Source organism: Mus musculus, chromosome 7 (genome assembly GCF_000001635.26).
Source record: "Mus musculus strain C57BL/6J chromosome 7, GRCm38.p6 C57BL/6J".
NCBI classification, from domain to species: domain Eukaryota; kingdom Metazoa; phylum Chordata; class Mammalia; order Rodentia; family Muridae; genus Mus; species Mus musculus.
Window position 1 is genome coordinate 18,577,216 of NC_000073.6, and position 20,213 is coordinate 18,597,428.

The window sequence follows — 20,213 nt, forward strand, 5'->3', positions numbered from 1 at the left end:
TTCTTAGAAAAAACGCCAAAACTACAGAAAAAAAGTGTAGCTTCCAAAGTTCAACATTCTAGAAGACACAGAGAACAGTTATGAATATCTGCTCCACCAAACAGACATCAGACTAAAAGACACAGGTGGGAATATAAAAGAACCAAGCTCAAGGGTCAGAAGGCACGTCCTGAAGGATATGTTCCAGTGAATGACGAACAGAGGCAGACTTGCATACCACATCCTCCATGACTGATTTGAGGCTTAAAGCAATTTTGAAATCATATCTTTAAGTCTTCTTACACGAAACCAAACTATCCTTTCTTAGCGTTTAAAGGGGTTTTTTTTTTCATTATTATTTAACTCTTAAAATAGATTTAAAATTCCACAACATAGACTAGAGAAAATGTTCTCACAGTCTGAGCATTCTGCAAAGCACTGAACACACTGTCTGGTTTCTCTTAAGTGAGAGGAGAACAAGGGAAGTTACTGTAGGACATGGCTCACTGCAGAACCAGGCTGCTTTGCTGGCCCTGCTCCTCCTTGTGTAGTGAGTCAGGATCAGCCCTGCAGTGCTCTTCCTCGCTGGCACTGCCCCATCCTTCTGACAGGGACTGGTGGTCCTGAGAAGAACTTTCGCAAGCCTTATGTGCAGGAACAGCCCCTTTCTGTTGGGGTAAGATTGTAAAAAATGCCTCTTGCCAGTCTCTTGTTTCCAAGAACTCCAGGATAATTTCAAACACATGGTTAACCGCCAGGACTTTTCAACTATTCATCTTCACAAAATCTGCAAGAGGGAGCTTGTAGGAGGCTGTAGCCTCCCCCTTAGGCTGCCTGAGCCGCACCTTAAAGATGGCGCCTGCCAGATGCAGATGGTGGTGTAAAAAAGTCTATATTTGGTGGAGACTCGCCCCTGCCGCCCTGATTGGCTGAAGCCGTGTGCCTGGTGAGGTGACGTGGCCTGCCGTGAGTGGATGGGGGCTGAGAGTATATAAGAGTGAGAGGCCCGGGGTTCAGGGGAAAGAGATGAAGACTGAAGCTTGCTGAATAAACTGCTGTTAGAAGAACTGGTGATCATGTCATTCTTGCTGGTCTTGCTGGTCGAGAGCAGATGTGACAGGAGCTGGGCAGGAGCCAGGCAGGAGCTGGGCATGTTCGATTCAGTAACTGGATGCTTGTTTAAATGTGAGTTCCTTGTGATGGTTGTGGTCCACTAGTCCTCCAATCATGTAGGCCTTTGACTCATCTAAGTCCTTCAGTACATTAGGTGAGTCTGATGTCAGATAAACCAGGTCTTCTTTTTTTATGAGTTCACTATAGTGCTCAGATTTGATGTGAATATTCTTCCAGTTGCCCATCATTGGTCATTCTCATCCATGTTCTTCTTCAATTGACCTCCACAGCTTGTCAAGTAAAACTGCACAGGATGAGATGCCTGGTGGTTTTCTGCATAACATCATTGAATCTGTTTATGAAGTTTCTTAATATCCTTTAACACCATCAAGTCATCAAAGCTACAGTCGATGACCAGGCTGAGGCTGCTACGAGCAACATCGCTCCCAATACACTTTCTGTCGTTTCCATCTGAGTTGGACTCCAGCTGACGTTGTTCTAATTCCTTTCTCTTGCGTTTTTCTTTTCATTTTTCCTTGTCCTGTTCCCTTTGCTTGTCCCACTATTTTTGTTTCATCCACTTCTTCAGTTGCCATTTAGATACTGGCTCAGCCCTTGCATCCACTCTCAGCTTCTGTCTCTCCTCTTCACCATCACTCGCCCCCAGCTTTTTTTCCACATTAGGAGACTCACTGGATGCTGGCAGCATTTCAGATGGGGAACACTGGAGTGCAGTCAGAAACCCTTTCTGAAGTGCTCTTGGCTCCTTAGTGCATTAGTCCTCCTTCAGAAACTTCAACCCCCAGAGGCAGAGGCGGTGGTTACACCAATACTGACATTTTAATAATTCATTTACCAAGATATGTATGTTTCTTTCCCTGTTGTCCTATTGAGACTGGTTGTCAAGTTCTAGACAAGGGAAATATAGAATCCATTAGTAGTAGTGGTGTTGCTGGGAATAAAGAGCTCTTGGGAGCAAGACAAGGGCTTACCACTGATAATCCAAGACTAATGTGCAAGAGGGTAGGAGACTGCATGGCAGGAGAGATTGAGATTTGACACTGCATGGTAATGAATGTTTGAGGGGAATATCAGCAGGACATCTGAGCCATTGGAGCAAACAGGATAAAGGCATATGTGATGTCAGCAGAGGGGAGGAGAAATCCTGGCCTATAAAAGGATATAGTATGTGTGCTATACCATCAGTTAAACAGGTCCCAGTCAGAGCTAGGGTGCAGCTTTGTAAAAGAGTACTCATGTGGCATGCATGAGCTCTGTTCCCTAGACAGCATACACAGAGAAGAACCACACTAAATACCCATGTGTTCATTAAGTCTGAGTCCAAGATGTCCCTGTACTCCATCACCATGAGCTTTTCTAGGCAAGAGAAGTCCCTCCAACCCATTCTAGCTCAATTCTTGGCCAGGTTGCATATGCTTGGCCTAGACCAAGATGTGCTGGTCTTCATAGGGTTCAGAGGCTCCATGTCATGAACCCAGTAGCGACCAAGTGTCCTGGCTTTATCCCTCAGTATTTAGACAGTTGTAGCAAGAATGTGAAGGAAGTTATTAACACACTTGATAATTAATATGATTAGCACTGTTATCCTCAAAGTTAATGTTCAGCATGAGTGGATCACTGTAGATAACACTCAGTGAGTCCCAGGTTTCACATTCTTAGGGTTCTGTGTCAACTAGGACATGAATAAGTGAGAGTCTTGATATCCTTAGATTTAGCTTGCCACCTGCTGAAAGGCTGTGACCATTTCCCCTTCACAGGTAGGGTTATTCTGAGTCTCAGGTTCATGCTTTAAGGCTACTGTCTTCACCCTGCCTGGGTTTAGAATTGTTTCTTCTAATGGTGTCATTAGATAGCAGTGCTGTGCATATATCAGAAAGAACAAGGCCCCTGTGAGGTGTCTTATGCTTACAAAGGCCTCATTCATTCACTGTTGATCTCTGTACACCCCACCACTAATCTATGTCCTTGGAGAATTAGGCAGAAGAACATGAGTGCTCAGACATGGTAAGTCTCCTGTGCTGTGTGGGAGAAACAGTCTTTGTCAGATGGTAGCTGAGCTACAGAGCTATATGGTACAGACCTAGGACTGTGAGTCATATCCCCAGGGTCTCTCCTGGACCTTAGTGATTCACTGTTTCCCTTGCACCATGAAGCTGTGTCCATTCAGCTACACTGATATCCACTGCTGAGCCAGGCTCAGCACCCACAAAGACTTTGCTTTCCAAGGCTGCCCTAGAGAGCAGACATAAGAAGACTGCACATGGCTCAGGAGAGCGAGCGGGCTGCAGAAGCAACATACTTTCTTGGTCAGGTTCCTTTTCGGGCCTTCATCTTCAGCCAGCAGTCAGAGCTGAGCTCCAGACCTCTGCACACTTTCCCTGCCAGAGGAGAGTCAGCCTTGAGATAGGACTCTGACCACGGGACCAAGTGAGATCGCCATCTTGTATCCCACATCCCTCAGAGACCAGTCTGCACAGGAGAAAGTGGGGGCTTCAAAAACAGCTTACCTTCTTGAACAGGGTCCCTATCGGGCCTTCATCTTCAGCCAGGAGGCAGAGTTGAGCTCCAGAACTCTGGGCATTTTCCCAGCAAGAGGAGAGCTTGCCTGCAGAGAGTGCAGTGAACACTGAGACTCAGAAGAGAGTTGGAATCCCAGGAGTGCTGACAGAGTCTAACAGAATCACAGGAGGAACATGTTCCAGCCAGGGACAGGTATAACAGCTAACACCAGAGATTACCAGAAGGTGAAAGGCAAACATAAAACCTTACTAAGGAAACCAAAACTACTCAGCATCATCAGAACCTAGCACTCCAAACACAGCAAGTCTTGGATACTCCAACAAACTCGAAAAGGACGATTCGAATTTAAAATCATATCTCATGATGCTGGTCGAGGATTTTAAGAAGGACATTAATAACACACTTACAGAAATACAGGAGAACACTGCTAAAAAGGTAGAAGACTTTAAAGAGGAAGCACAAAAATCCCTTTAAAAATTATAGGAAAACACTGCTAAACAGGTAGAAGTCCCTAAAGAGGAAACACAAAAATCACTCCCTCAAAGAATTACAGGAAAATACTGCTAAACAGGTAGAAGTCCATAAAGAAGAAACGAAATTCCCTTAAAATATTACAGGAAAACACAAACAAACAGGTAATGGAATTGAACAAAACTATCAAGATCTAAAAATGGAAGTAGAAACACTAAAGAAAAACCAAAGGGAGACAACTCTGAAGATAGAAATCCTAGAAAAAAAAATCAGGAACCATAGATGCAAGAATCAGCAACAGAATACAAGAGATGGAAGAAAGAATATCACATGCAGAAGATTCCATAGAAACCATGGACACAACAATCAAAGAAAATGCAAAATACAAAAAAGAAATCCTAACTCAAAACAACCAGGAAATCCAGGACAGAATGAGAACACTAAATCTGAAGATAATATGTATAGATGAGAATGAAGATTTTCAACGTAAAAAGCCAGTAAATATCTTCAACAAAATTATAGAAGAAACTTCCCTAACCTAAAGAAAGAGATGCTCATGAACATACAAGAAGCCTACAGAACTCCAAATAGACTGGACCAGAAAAGGAATTCCTGACAACCCATAGTAATCAAAACAATAAATGCACTAAATAAAGATAGAATATTAAAGGCAGTAAGTGAAAAAGGTAAAGTAACACATAAAGGCAGACCTATCAGAATTACACCAGACTTCTCATCAGAGACTATGAAAGCCAGAAGAACCTGGAAAGATGTTATACAGACCCTAAGAGAATACAAATGCCAGCCCAGGTTACTATACCCAGCAAAACTCTCAAGTACCATAGATAGAGAAACCTAGTATTCCATGACAAAACCAAATTCACACCACATCTTTCCATGAATCCAGCCTTTCAAAGGATAATAAAGGGAAAAGACAAAAACACAAGGACTGAAATTACACCCTAGAAAAAACAATAAAGTAATCCTTCAACAAAAGAATAAAAGAATAAAGCTGTAAGAACAGAATCCCAACTCTAACATCAAAAATAAAAGGAAGCAACAGTTACTTTTCCTTAGTATCTCTTAATATCAATGAACTACATACCCAATAAAATGACATAGACTAACAGACTGGCTACATAAACAGAATCCAACAATTTGCTGCATACAAGAAACTCACTTAAGGGACAAAGACAAACACTACATCAGATTAAAAGGCTGGAAAAAAATTTTCCCAGGAAATGGACCAAAGAAACAAGCTGATTGTACTGGCTAGTTTTGTCTCAACTTGACACAGCTGAAGTTATCACAGAGAAAGGAGCTTCAGTTGAGGAGATGCCTCCATGAGATCCAACTGTAAGGCATTTTTCTCAATTAGTGATCAAGGGGGAAAGGCCCCTTGGGGGTGGGACTATCTCTGGGCTAGTAGTCGGGTTCTATAAGAGAGCAGGATGAGCAAGCCAGGTGAGGCAAGCCAGTAAAGAACATCCCTCCATGGCCTCTGCATCAGCTCCTGTTTTCTGACCTGCCTGTGTTCCAGTCCTAATTCCTTTGGTGATGAGCAGGAGTATGGAAGTGTAAGCCAAATAAACCCTTTCCTCCCCAACATGCTTCTTGGTCATGATGTTTGTGCAGGAATAGAAACACTGACTAAGACACTTGTGTAGCCATTCTAATATTGAATAAAATCTACTTCAAACCCAAAGTTAACAGAAAAGACAAGGAGGGACACTTCATACTCATCAAAAGTAAAGTCTTCCAAGATGAACTCTCAATTCTGAATATCGATGCTCCAAATCCAAGGCCAGCCACATTTGTTAGAGAAAGCTTAGTAAATTTCAAATCACACATTGCTCCTCACACAATAATAGTGGCAGACTGCAACACCACAATCTCATCAATGCACAGATCCTGGAAATAGAAACCAAAGAGAGACACATTAAAACTAGCAGAAGTAATGAAACAAGTGGATTTAACAGGTATCTACAGAACATTTAATCCTAAAACAAAAGGATATACTTTCTCAGCACCTCATAGTACCTTCTCCAAAACTGACCATATAATTGGTCACAAAACAGGCCTCAACAGATACAAAAATATTGAATTTATCCCATGAATCCTACCAGATAATCATAGACTAAGGCTGATCTTCAATAACAACATAAATAGTAGAAAGCCAACATTGACGTAGTAGCAGAACAAAACTCTACTCAGTGATGACTTGGTAAAGGAAGAAATAAAGAAAGAGAATTAAGACTTTTTAGAGTTTAATGAAAATGAAGCCACAACATACCCAAACTTATGGGACACAATGAAAGCATTCCTAAGAAGAAAACTCATACCTCTGAGTTCCTCCAAAAAGAAACTAGAGAGAGCATACACTAGCAGCTTGACAACACACCTAAAAGCTCTAGAACAAAAGAAGCAAATTAACCCAAGAGGAGTAGACAGCAGGAAAAAATCAAACTCAGGGCTGAAATCAACCAAGTGGAAACAAAAAGAACTATATAAAGAACCAACCAAACCAAGAGCTCGTTCTTTGAGAAAATCAACAAGGTAGATAACCCTTTAGCTAGACTAACTACAGGGCAGAGGTACAGTATCCCAATTAATAAAATCAGAAATGAAAAAGGAGACATAACAACAGAACCTGAGGAAATCCAAAACATCATCAGATCCTACTACAAAAGACAATACTCAACAAAACTGAAAAACATGGATGAAATGGACAATTTCCAAGACAGATATCAGATACCAAACTTAATCAGGATCAGATTAACGATCTATACAGTCCCATTTCCCCTAAAGAAATAGAAAAAGTCATTAATAGTCTCCCAAGCAAAAAAAGCCCAGGACCAGATGGGTTTAGTGTAGAGTTCTATCTGACCTTCAAAGAAGACCTAATTTTAATTGTCCTCAAACTATTCAACAAAATAGAAACAGAAGGTACTCTACCCAATTCATTCTATGAAGCCACAGTCACCCTGATACCTAAATCACATAAAGACCCAACAAAGAAAGAACTTCAGACCGATTTTCCTTATCAATATCGATGCAAAATTACTCAATAAAGTTCTTGCAAACTGGATCCAAGGACACTTCAAAACAATCATCCATCATTGCTGCAGACCCTCTGGGCCCCTGTGTCTGCATAGAATGAGTCTCTAGAGTAGGTGGGCAAAGCTTAGGATTTGACAAACAGACACAAACAGGAGAGGTGTTGAATCTGAATGTCATCTCTGGTCGAGCATTAGACTATTGTATATTACAAGCAATTATCAGGAGCTACAAATCACAATAAGACAAGGTATACTGAAATTTACCAGAATCAAGAGAATGACTGCTAAAGGAATTTTCAGGAATTAGATAAATATTTACAATAGAGATCATCAGCCCTGCCTAGGATCAGCCTAGTGCCAAGCAAGAGTTTCACACTTTAGTGTTAATAGCACCAGGGGGTTTTAACTCTTGACAGGCCTCAAGAATAATGTAGTGTCACGGACCTCTAAATTCCTAGGCCTTGTAAAATCTTATCTTGTCTGGAAAATTCCCCCATTTAACAGGACAGTATATCAACTTGTTCTTGGCATGGAATGTAGCCTGTAGTAAAGATTTCTATCTCACTGATATTCCCAGGCTCTTTCTGCACACAACTGAATTAATGGCTCTTTTATTATAATACGTAATTAGTTACTGAATAGGTTAAACTCCTTGCTGTAATCTGGGATCTTGGAACACTGGGAAAGGCTTTAGCTATGTCAGAATTCAATCTTAAAAGGCACTTATTATAGGGTAATGCTTAATAGAGGTCACATGGATCCATACACTAGACTAACTCGGGAGTGGAAAATTAATGTTTTGGGGTTAGGGGGATGGCCAGACTCCAGGAGTGAGTTTTCTTTAAACTCTTTTCCTCACGGCCAGCTTCCAAACTTCCACTTGTCAAACTGGCCTAACTGGAGAACATGGCTTTTCGCCAGACTCCAGGAGGGAGCTTTCGTGAAACTCTTTTCCTCATGAGAAAGCTTCCAAACCTTCACCTGTCAAGCTAACTCGACTGGAGAGCGTGGCATATCATGATCAAGTAAGCTTAATCCCAGGGTTGCAGGGATGGTTTAATATATGGAAATCCATCAATGTAATCCACTATATATACAAAGTCAAAGACAAAAACACATGATCATCTTGTTAGATGCTGAGAAAGCATTTGACAAAATCCAAAACTTATTCATGATAAAAGTCTTGGAAAGGTCAGGAATTCAATGCCCATACCTAAACATAATAAAAGCAATATACAGCAAACCAGTAGCCAACATCAAACTAAATGGAAAGAAACTTGAAGCAATCCCACTAAAATCAGGGACTAGACAAGACTGTCCACTTTCTCCATAGTACTTGAAGTCCTAGCCAGAGCAAATAGACAACAAAAGGAGGTGAAGAGGATACAAATTGGAAAGGAAGAAGTCAAAATATCACTATTTGCAGAAGATACGATACTATATATAAATGACCCTAAAAATTCCACCAGAGAACTCCTAAACCTGATTAACAGCTTCAGTGACGTAGCTGCATATAAAATTAACTCAAACATATCGCTGGACTTTCTCTACACAACGGATAAACAGGCTGAGAAAGAAATTAGGGAAACAACACCCTTCACAATAGTACAAATAATATAAAATACCTGGATGTGACTCTTAACTATGGAATTGAAAGATCTGAATGATAAGAACTTCAAGTCTCTGAAGAAAGAAATCAAAGAAGATTTCAGAAATTGGAAAGATCTCCGTGCTCATGGATTGGCAGAATTAATATAGTAAAAAAGGCTATCTTACCCAAAGCAATCTACATATTCAATGCAATCCCCATCAAAATCCCAACTCAATTCTTCACAGAGTTAGGAAGGGCAATTTGTAAATTCATCTGGGATAACAAGAAACCTAGGATAGCAAAAACTATTCTGAATAATAAAAGAACCAATGGTGGAATCACCATGCCTGAACTCAAGCTGTACTACAGAGCAATTGTGATAAATAATGCATGATGGCACCTGCCTTTAATCCCAGCACTCAGGTGGCTGAGTCAGGTGGATTTCTGAGATTGAGGCAAGCTGGTCTACAAAGTGAGTTCCAGGATAGCCAGGGCTATACAGAGAAACCCTGTCTCAAAAAAAAGAGAAAAAACCTGCATGGTACTGGTACAGTGACAGACAGGTGTTGGGAGCCGCCCCCACATTCGCCGTCACAAGATGGCGCTGACATCCTGTGTTCTAAGTGGTAAACAAATAATCTGCGCATGTGCCAAGGGTATTTTACGACTACTTGTACTCTGCCTTTCCCGTGAACGTCAGCTCGGCCATGGGCTGCAGCCAATCAGGGAGTGATGCGTCCTAGGCGAAATATAACTCTCCTAAATAGGGAAGGGGTTTCGGTTTCATTATTGGGGTGGCTTTCGCTTTTGGGGCTGGGGGTTTGCGCTCCTGGCTCCTGAAGATGTAAGCAATAAAGTTTTGCCGCAGAAGATTTTGGTTTGTTGTGTTCTTTCCTGGCCGGGCGCGAGAACGCGTATAACAGACAGGTAGATAAATGAAATAGAATTAAAGACACAGAAATGAACCCAAACACCTATGGTCACTTGATCTTTGACAAGGGAGTTAAAACCATCCAGTGAGAAAAAGACAGCATTTTCAACAAATGGTGCTGGCACAACAGGCAGTTATCACATAGAAGAATGTGAATTGATCCATTCTTATCTCCTTGTACAAAGCTCAAGTCTAAGTGGATCAAGGAACTCCACATAAAACCAGAGACACTGAAACTTATAGAGGAGAAAGTGGGGAAAAGCCTTGAAGATATGGGCACGGGGGAAAAAATCCTGAACAGAACAACAATGGCTTGTGCTGTAAGATAGAGAATCAACAAATGGGACCTCATAAAATTGAAAAGCTTCTTTAAAGCAAAGGACACTGTCAATAAAACAGAAAGACCACCAACAGTTTGGGAAAGGATCTTTTCTACTCCTAAATCAGATAGTGGACTAATATCCAAAATATATAAAAAAATAAAGAAAGAAAGAAGATGGACTCCAAAAATCAAATAATCCTATTAAAAAATGGGGTACAGAGCTAAACAAAGAATTTTCAACTGAGAAATACCTAAAGGCTGAGAAGCACCTGATAAAAAAAATGTGCAACATCCTTAATCATCAGGGAAATGCAAATCAAAATAACCCTGAGATTACACCTCACACCAGTCAGAATGGCTAAGATCAAAAATTCAGGTGACAGCAGATGCTGGCAAGGATGTCGAGAAAGAGGGACACTCCTCCATTGTTGGTGGGATTGCAAGCTTGTACAACCACTCTGGAAATCAATCTGTTGGTCCCTCAGAAAATTTGGCATAGTACTACCAGATGATCCAGCAATACCTCTCCTGGGCATATACACAGAAGACATTCCAACTGGTAATAAGGACACATGCTCCACTATATTCATAGCAGCCTTATTTATAATAGCCAGAAGCTGGAAAGAGCCCAGATGTCCCTCAACAGAGGTATGGATACAGAAAATGTGGTACATTTACACAATGGAGTACTACTCAGCAATTAAAAACAATGAATTTATAAAATTCTTAGGCAAACAGATGTATCTGGGGGATATCATCCTGAGTGAGGTAAGCCAATCACAAAAGAACACACATGATACATACTCACTGATAAGTGGATACCAGCCCAGAAATTTAGACTACCCAAGATACAATTTGCAAAACACATGAAACCCAAGAAGAAAGAAGAACAAAGTGTGGATACATTGTTCCATCTTAGAATGGGGAAAAAATACCCATGGAGGGAGTTACAAAGACAAAGTTAGGAGTCAAGACAGAAGAAAGGACCATCCCGAGACTGCCCCTCCTGGGGATCCATCCCATATACAACCACCAAACCCAGACTCTATTGCATATGCCAGCAATATTTTGCTGTCAGGACCCTGGTATAGCTATCTCTTGTGAGGCTAGGCCAGTGCCTGGCAAATACACAAGTGGATTCTCACAGTCATCTATTGGATGGAATAGATGACGGAGCCCCCTAATCAAGGAGCCAGAGAAAGTACCCAAAAAGGTAAAGAGTTCTTAACCCCTTAGGAGTATAAACAATAGGAAATAACCAGTACCCCCCAGAACTGTGTCTCTAGTTGTATATGTACCTGAGGATGGCCTATTCAGACGTAAATGGGAGGAGAGACCCTTGGTCTTGTGAAGATCATATGCCCCAGTACAGGGGAATGGCAGGGCCAGGAAGTGAGAGTGGGTGGGTTGAGGAGCAGGGCAGGAGAAGGCTATAGGGGACTTTCATGATAGCATTTGAAATATAAATGAAGAAATTATCTAAGAAAAAAGAAAAAAGGAAAAACAATACTGCACAATGAACTTCCTTTAGAAACATCCACCACCTTTCCTCAGGGCTTGATGCGTGAATAGAAATCTCATTTAAGACAGTATGCAATAATGGAATTAAGTTCACTATCCAAGCTAGATCGTCATGACATGTGCCAACCTTCCTAGGAGTTCCATGGGGACAAGCATTGGGCACAGGACCACAAAAGTGAAAAGATGAGCCTCAGAAGAATGGAGGGTATGAGAGTCAGGCACAGGCTTGAGAGAAAGCCACTTTCTTCCTTCACATGGAATACCCTGTTCTCCACACATGAATACCATGTAGATGTAATTCCTGATACAGAGGTGGCTGTTTGCTTTATTCTAATATTATCTGTATGCTGTTATATTAGCAATATGCATATCTGTGCACCACTGTATTCCTAGTACAAACAGAGAGCAGAAAGGGGCATTGGGTCCTCTGAAAATGGAGTGACAGATGGCTATGAGTGGCTATGGGTGTGCTAGGAACTTTTTTTTTTTCAAACTGTTTTTTCTTTAAATTTTGGTTTGGTTTTTTTTATCCATTTTTTATTAGGTATTTAGCTCATTTACATTTCCAATGCTATACCAAAAGTCCCCCATACCCACCCACCCCCACTCCCCTACCCACCCACTCCCCCTTTTGGCCCTGGTGTTCCCCTGTACTGGGGCATATAAAGTTTGCATGTCCAATGGGCCTCTCTTTCCAGTGATGGCCGACTAGGCCATCTTTTGATACATATGCAGCTAGAGTCAAGAGCTCCGGGGTACTGGTTAGTTCATAATGTTGTTCCACCTATAGGGTTGCAGATCCCTTTAGCTCCTTGGGTTCTTTCTCTAGCTCCTCCATTGGGAGCCCTGTAATCCATCCATTAGCTGAATGTAAGCATCCACTTCTGTGTTTGCTAGACCCCGGCATAGTCTCACAAGAGACAGCTACATCTGGGTCCTTTCAATAAAATCTTGCTAGTGTATGCAATGGTGTCAGCGTTTGGATGCTGATTATGGGGTGGATCCCTAAATATGGCAGTCTCTACAAGGTCCATCCTTTCATCTCAGCTCCAAACTTTGTCTCTGTAATTCCTTCCATGGGTGATTTGTTCCCACTTCTAAGGAGGGGCATAGTGTCCACACTTTAGTCTTCATTTTTCTTGAGTTTCATGTGTTTAGGAAAATGTATCTTATATCTTGGGTATACTAGGTTTTGGGCTAATATCCACTTATCAGTGAGTACATATTGTGTGAGTTCCTTTGTGAATGTGTTACCTCACTCAGGATGATGCCCTCCAGGTCCATCCATTTGGCTAGGAATTTCATAAATTCATTCTTTTTAATAGCTGAGTAGTACTCCATTGTGTAGATGTACCACATTTTCTGTATCCATTCCTCTGTTGAGGGGCATCTGGGTTCTTTCCAGCTTCTGGCTATTATAAATAAGGCTGCTATGAACATAGTGGAGCATGTGTCCTTCTTGCCAGTTGGGGCATCTTCTGGATATATGCCCAGGAGAGGTATTGCTGGATCCTCCGGTAGTACTATGTCCAATTTTCTGCAAAACCACCAGACTGATTTCCAGAGTGGTTGTACAAGCCTGCAATCCCACCAACAATGGAGGAGTGTTCCTCTTTCTCCACATCCACGCCAGCATCTGCTGTCACCTGAATTTTTGATCTTAGCCATTCTGACTGGTGTGAGGTGGAATCTCAGGGTTGTTTTGATTTGCATTTCCCTGATGATTAAGGATGTTGAACATTTTTTCAGGTGCTTCTCTGCCATTCGGTATTCCTCAGGTGAGAATTCTTTGTTCAGTTCTGAGCCCCAGTTTTTAATGGGGTTATTTGATTTTCTGAAGTCCACCTTCTTGAGTTCTTTATATATGTTGGATATTAGTCCCCTATCTGATTTAGGATAGGTAAAGATCCTTTCCCAATCTGTTGGTGGTCTTTTTGTCTTATTGACGGTGTCCTTTGCCTTGCAGAAACTTTGGAGTTTCATTAGGTCCCATTTGTCAATTCTCGATCTTACAGCACAAGCCATTGTTGTTCTGTTCAGGAATTTTTCCCCTGTGCCCATATCTTCAAGGCTTTTCCCCACTTTCTCCTCTATAAGTTTCAGTGTCTCTGGTATTATGTGAAGTTCCTTGATCCACTTAGATTTGACCTTAGTACAAGGAGATAAGTATGGATCGATTCGCATTCTTCTACATGATAACAACCAGTTGTGCCAGCACAAATTGTTGAAAATGCTGTCTTTCTTCCACTGGATGGTTTTAGCTCCCTTGTCGAAGATCAAGTGACCATAGGTGTGTGGGTTCATTTCTGGGTCTTCAATTCTGTTCCATTGGTCTACTTGTCTGTCTCTATACCAGTACCATGCAGTTTTTATCACAATTGCTCTGTAGGAAAGCTTTAGTTCAGGCATGGTGATTCCACCAGAGGTTCTTTTATCCTTATGAAGAGTTTTTGCTATTCTCGGTTTTTTGTTATTCCAGATGAATTTGCAAATTTCTCCTTCTAATTCGTTGAAGAATTGAGTTAGAATTTTGATGGGGATTGCATTGAATCTGTAGATTGCTTTTGGCAAGATAGCCATTTTTACAATGTTGATCCTGCCAATCCATGAGCATGGGAGATCTTTCCATCTTCTGAGATCTTCTTTAATTTCTTTCTTCAGAGACTTGAAGTTTTTATCATACAGATTTTTCACTTCCTTAGTTAGAGTCATGCTGAGATATTTTATATTATTTGTGACTATTGAGAAGGGTGTTGTTTCCCTAATTTCTTTCTCAGCCTGTTTATTCTTTGTGTAGAGAAAGGCCATTGACTTGTTTGAGTTAATTTTATACCCAGCTACTTCACCGAAGCTGTTTATCAGGTTTAGGAGTTCTCTGGTGGAATTTTTAGGGTCACTTATATATACTATCATATCATCTGCAAAAAGTGATATTTTGACTTCCTCTTTTCCAATTTGTATCCCCTTGATCTCCTTTTGTTGTCGAATTGCTCTGGCTAATACTTCAAGTACTATGTTGAAAAGGTAGGGAGAAAGTGGGCAGCCTTGTCTAGTCCCTGATTTTAGTGGGATTGCTTCCAGCTTCTCTCCATTTACTTTGATGTTGGCTACTGGTTTGCTGTAGATTGCTTTTATCATGTTTAGGTATGGGCCTTGAATTCCTGATCTTTCCAAGACTTTTATCATGAATGGGTGTTGGATCTTGTCAAATGCTTTTTCTGCATCTAACGAGATGATCATCTGGTTTTTGTCTTTGAGTTTGTTTATATAATGGATTACATTGATGGATTTTCGTATATTAAACCATCCCTGCATCCCTGGAATAAAACCTACTTGGTCAGGATGGATGATTGCTTTAATGTGTTCTTGGATTCGGTTAGCGAGAATTTTATTGAGGATTTTTGCATCGATATTCAGAAGTGAAATTGGTCTGAAGTTCTCTATCTTTGTTGGATCTTTCTGTGGTTTAGGTATCAGAGTAATAGTGGTTTCATAAAATGAGTTGGGTAGAGTACCTTCTACTTCTATTTTGTGAAATAGTTTGTGCAGAACTGGAATTAGATCTTCTTTGAAAGTCTGATAGAACTCTGCACTAAACCCGTCTGGTCCTGGGCTGGGAGACTATTAATAACTGCTTCTATTTCTTTAGGGGATATGGGACTGTTTAGATGGTCAACTTGATCCTGATTCAACTTTGGTACCTGGTATCTGTCCAGAAATTTGTCCATTTCGTCGAGGTTTTCCAGTTTGATGAGTATAGCCTTTTGTAGAAGGATCTGATGGTGTTTTGGATTTCTTCAGGATCTGTTGTTATGTCTCCCTTTTTATTTCTGATTTTGTTAATTAGGATTTTTGTCCCTGTGCCCTCTTGTGAGTCTAGCTAAGGGTTTATCTATCTTGTTGATTTTCTCAAAGAACCAACTCCTCATTTGGTTAATTCTTTGAATAGTTCTTCTTGTTTCCACTTGGTTGATTTCACCCCTGAGTTTGATTATTTCCTGCCTTCTACTCCTCTTGGGTGAATTTGCTTCCTTTTTTCTAGAGCTTTTATATGTGTTGTCAAGCTGCTAGTATGTGCTCTCTCCCGTTTCTTCTTGGAGGCACTCAGAGCTATGAGTTTCCCTCTTAGAAATGCTTTCATTGTGTCCCATAGGTTTGGGTACGTTGTGGCTTCATTTTCATTAAACTCTAAAAAGTCTTTAATTTCTTTCTTTATTCCTTCCTTGACCAAGGTATCATTGAGAAGAGTGTTGTTCAGTTTCCAAGTGAATGTTGGCTTTCCATTATTTATGTTGTTATTGAAGATCAGTCTTAGGCCATGGTGGTCTGATAGGATACATGGGACAATTTCAATATTTTTGTATCTGTTGAGACCTGTTTTGTGACCAATTATAAGGTCAATTTTGGAGAAGGTCCCGTGAGGTGCTGAGAAGAAGATATATCCTTCTGTTTTAGGATAAAATGTTCTGTAGATATCTGTCAGGTCCATTTGTTTCATAACTTCTGTTAGTTTCACTGTGAACCTGTTTAGTTTCTGTTTCCACGATCTGTCCATTGATGAAAGTGGTGTGTTGAAGTCTCCCACTATTATTGTGTGAGGTGCAATGTGTGCTTTGAGCCTTGCTAAAGTTTCTTTAATGAATGTGGCTGCTCTTATATTTAAAGCATAGATATTCAGAATTGAGATTTCCTCTTGGAGGATTTTACCTTTGATGAGAATGAAGTGCCCCTCCTTGTATTTTTTGATGACTTTGGGTTGGAAGTCAATCTTATCAGATATTAGGATGGCTACTCCAGCTTGTTTCTTCAGACCATTTGCTTGGAAACTTGTTTTCCAGCCTTTCATTCTGAGGTAGTGTCTGTCTTGTTTCCTGAGATGGGTTTTCTGTAAGCAGCAGAATGTTGGGTCCTGTTTGTGTAGCCAGTCTGTTAGGCTATGTCTTTTTATTGGGGAATTGAGTCCATTGATATTAAGAGATATTAAGGAAAAGTAATTGTTGCTTCTTTTTATTTTTGTTATTAGGGTTGGCATTCTGTTCTTGTGGCTGTCTTCTTTTTGGTTTGTTGAGGGATTACTTTCTTGCTTGTTCTAGGGCGTGATTTCCGTCCTTGTATTGCTTCTTTTCTGTTATTATCCTTTGAAGGGCTGGATTCGTGGAAAGATATTGTGTGAATTTGGTTTTGTTGTGGAATACTTTGGTTTCTCCATCTATGGTAATTGAGAGTTTGGCTGGGTATAGTAGCCTGGGCTGGCATTTGTGTTCTCTTAGTGTCTGTATAACATCTGTCCAGGCTCTTCTGGCTTTCATAGTCTCTGGTGAAAAGTCTGGTGTAATTTTGATAGGCCTTCCTTTATATGTTACTTGACATTTCTCCCTTACTGCTTTTAATATTCTATCTTTATTTAGTGCATTTGTTGTTCTGATTATTATGTGTCGGGAGGAATTTCTTTTCTGGTCCAGTCTATTTGGAGTTCTGTAGGTTTCTTGTATGATCATGGGCATTTCTTTCTTTATGTTTGGGAAGTTTTCTTCTATTATTTTGTTGAAGATATTAGCTGGCCTTTTAAGTTGGAAATCTTCATTCTCATCAATTCCTATTATCCGTAGGTTTGGTCTTCTCATTGTGTCCTGGATTTCCTGGATGTTTTGAGTTAGGATCCTTTTGTATTTTGTATTTTCTTTGACTGTTGTGTCGATGTTCTCTATGGATTCTTTTGCACCTGAGATTCTCTCTTCCATTTCTTGTATTCTGTTGCTGATGCTCGCATCTATGGTTCCAGATCTCTTTCCTAGGGTTTCTATCTCCAGCGTTGCCTCACTTTGGGTTTTCTTTATTGTGTCTACTTCCCCTTTTAGTTCTAGTATGGTTTTGTTCATTTCCATCACCTGTTTGGATGTGTTTTCCTGTTTTTCTTTAAGGACTTCTACCTGTTTGGCTGTGTTTTCCTGCTTTTCTTTAAGGGCCTGTAACTCCTTAGCAGTGCTCTCCTGTAATTCTTTAAGTGACTTATGAAAGTCCTTCTTGATCTCCTCTATCACCATCATGAGAAATGTTTTTAAATCCGGGTCTAGATTTTCGGTTGTGTTGGGGTGTCCAGGACTAGGTGGGGTGGGAGTGCTGCGTTCTGACGATGGTGAGTGATCCTGATTTCTGTTAGTAGGATTCTTACGTTTGCCTTTCGCCATCTGGTAATCTCTGATGCTAGCTGTTATAGTTGTCACTGTTAAGAGCTTGTTCTTCAGGTGACTCTGTTAGCCTCTATAAGCAGACCTGGGAGGGTAACTCTCTCCTTAGTTTCAGTGGGCAGAGTATTCTCTGCAGGCAAGCTCTCTTCTTGCAGGGAAGGTACCCAGATATTTGGTGTTCGAACCAGCCTCCTGGCAGAAGTTGTGTTCCACTCGCTAGAGGTCTTAGGATCCCGTGTGGAATCCTGTGTGGGCCCTTGCGGGTGTCAGGCGACTCCGCTGTCAAGGTACCCCGGTGCTCAAGTGGAGTGGGAGGGACTTGTGCCCCAGGTCAGGCCCAGGTAGTCTGCTTCCCTATTTCCCGCAGTCTCAGGTTCGGGGCGATTGGATTGGGCAGGCGCTGTGTTCCACTCACCAGAGGTCTTAGGATCCCATGGGGAATCCTGTGTGGGCCCGTGCGGGTGTCGGGCGAGTCCGCTGGCAAGGTACCCTGGGGCTCCAGTGGAGCGGAAGGGGCTTGTGCCCCAGGTCAGGCCCGGGTAGTCTGCTTCCCTATTTCCCGCAGTCTCAGGTTCCAGGCGATTGGATTGAGGCAGGCGTTGTGTTCCACTCACCAGAGGTCTTAGGATCTCGTGGGGAATCCTGTGTGGGCCCGTGCGGGTGTCGGGCGAGTCCACTGGCAAGGTAGCCCGGGGCTCGAGTCGTGTGCTAGGAACTTAACTTAGCATCTCTGTAAGATCATCCACTGCTCTTAACCATACAGCCATCTTTTGAGCCATCCAGGATCAGTGTTTTCAGAAGCAGATCTGACTGGCAAAAGGTATATACCAAGCATAGGCTGGAACTATGGCTCTAAGGGCTCGTGTGTTTGGCATATCCTGGATAGGGATTGGGGATGCGAAATTTCTCAGTATGAGAGCATTGTTACTAAAACCCAGGACCTAAAGCCAATCCGTGCAAGGATAATTTCTCTAAAAGCACAATCAGGTGATGAGAGGGAGATAGTAAATTGTGTAAATTCAATGACTCCTTAGCCAAGAGAGTCATTTGGAACATGAAGGATCTAATGTGACAGGGACACAAAACCATATCCATTGTGTTCCAGGCAGAGTAACTGTTGGACAGCAAAGGTCTCATGATTGCCTGTCTAGTACACGGGCTCAGGAGACATGGAATACTTTAGAAATTTTTCAAAGACAGTAGCTTACTTCTGAAATCACATCTGAGTATCTATTTGTTTTCAATTCTTGGACAAGATGTCCCCTTAAGCATTTAATGACCAATATTAACATCAGCTCCTCCCTGCTTCACAGACACATGAGAAGGCCTCCAGGATGGGTATACTGGATACATGGATGGAGACAGAGAACTTGTGCTTCATACCTGTCACCTGTGGCCTATGTGAGGCTCATGTGGACACTGTGTTCCCTGTGTCCCACTTTTCCAGCAACAGCACACTTGGGGAACAATTCTTGCAGTGTCTACAAAGTAGCCTTAAATATGAAAAACAGCCTACACTGGATTACCATGGCTGTCCAGATCAGCAGCATAGGTTACCATTTGCCTGAAAGGGAGAATTTGTTAGATTTACTCTCTCAGGACATGAATCATGAAGAAGACCTATGTCCTCTGTCCATCTCATGGGGGAACTGACATTCCTGAAAAGACTCATAAGCCATCAGAAGAGTTGGCTGGTTGCCTAGGCAACTGCAGAGCTGTGCTCTCAATGCTGAGACCCATTAGATGCCCAGTGACCTAACCTACCTGTTGCTCATACCAGTGCGCTCTCTGGTTCCCTGCGGTAGGATATTCAGATGGCTAATGCATATTTCTGCCATGTTAGCTCTGAAAGCTCAGATCCCAAAACTGCTTGCATTACCCCAGGGTAACTAGAGTCAATTTTCTGGGACACTCATACAGAACCAGAACGTCCTGCTTGTACCATGTCTTGTAAGATTCCACTGTTTCTGCAACCAGATTCTCAAACACAGGGACATTTCTCAGGGTGCATTTGTGGTGAGAGCCACACAATCTGGGCAAATATTGATTCTAAGGCAGAGCTAGACACAGAGACATGTATGCACACAGAGACTCTCTGTTTCTCTCTGGCTTCTCTCTCTCTCTCTCTCTCTCTCTCTCTCTCTCTCTCACACACACACACACACACACACACACACACACTTCTCTGAAGAGGGTAACACATTCTGATATTTCAGTTTGTCTATACTGGCTCTGTATTCAAATAAATTTTATAACTCAAAAATGGCAAAAAAAATTCTGACAGGATGAAGCTGCATGTATTCTAATGCTACTCTCAACACCCAAAATTGTTTGCACAAAGGTGTCTGCAAGTAGCTTCTGAAAAACCTGCACTCAGTTCATTCTCATTGGTAAAAAAGATTCCAGGAAACTAGCCAATAGCTGAAGAAAAGAGAGAAAAAGAGTTTTAGGTATCCAGGGCTCTGCGCCAGGAAGAAGGAAAGTGACCTGCCATGCC

General features: G+C 41.6%; 1 pseudogene; it reads right to left on the minus strand.

The window, feature by feature from the left end:
- Window positions 1-288: 288 nt before the first annotated feature.
- Gm19091 (predicted gene, 19091) lies at window positions 289-1,915 on the minus strand (annotated as a pseudogene).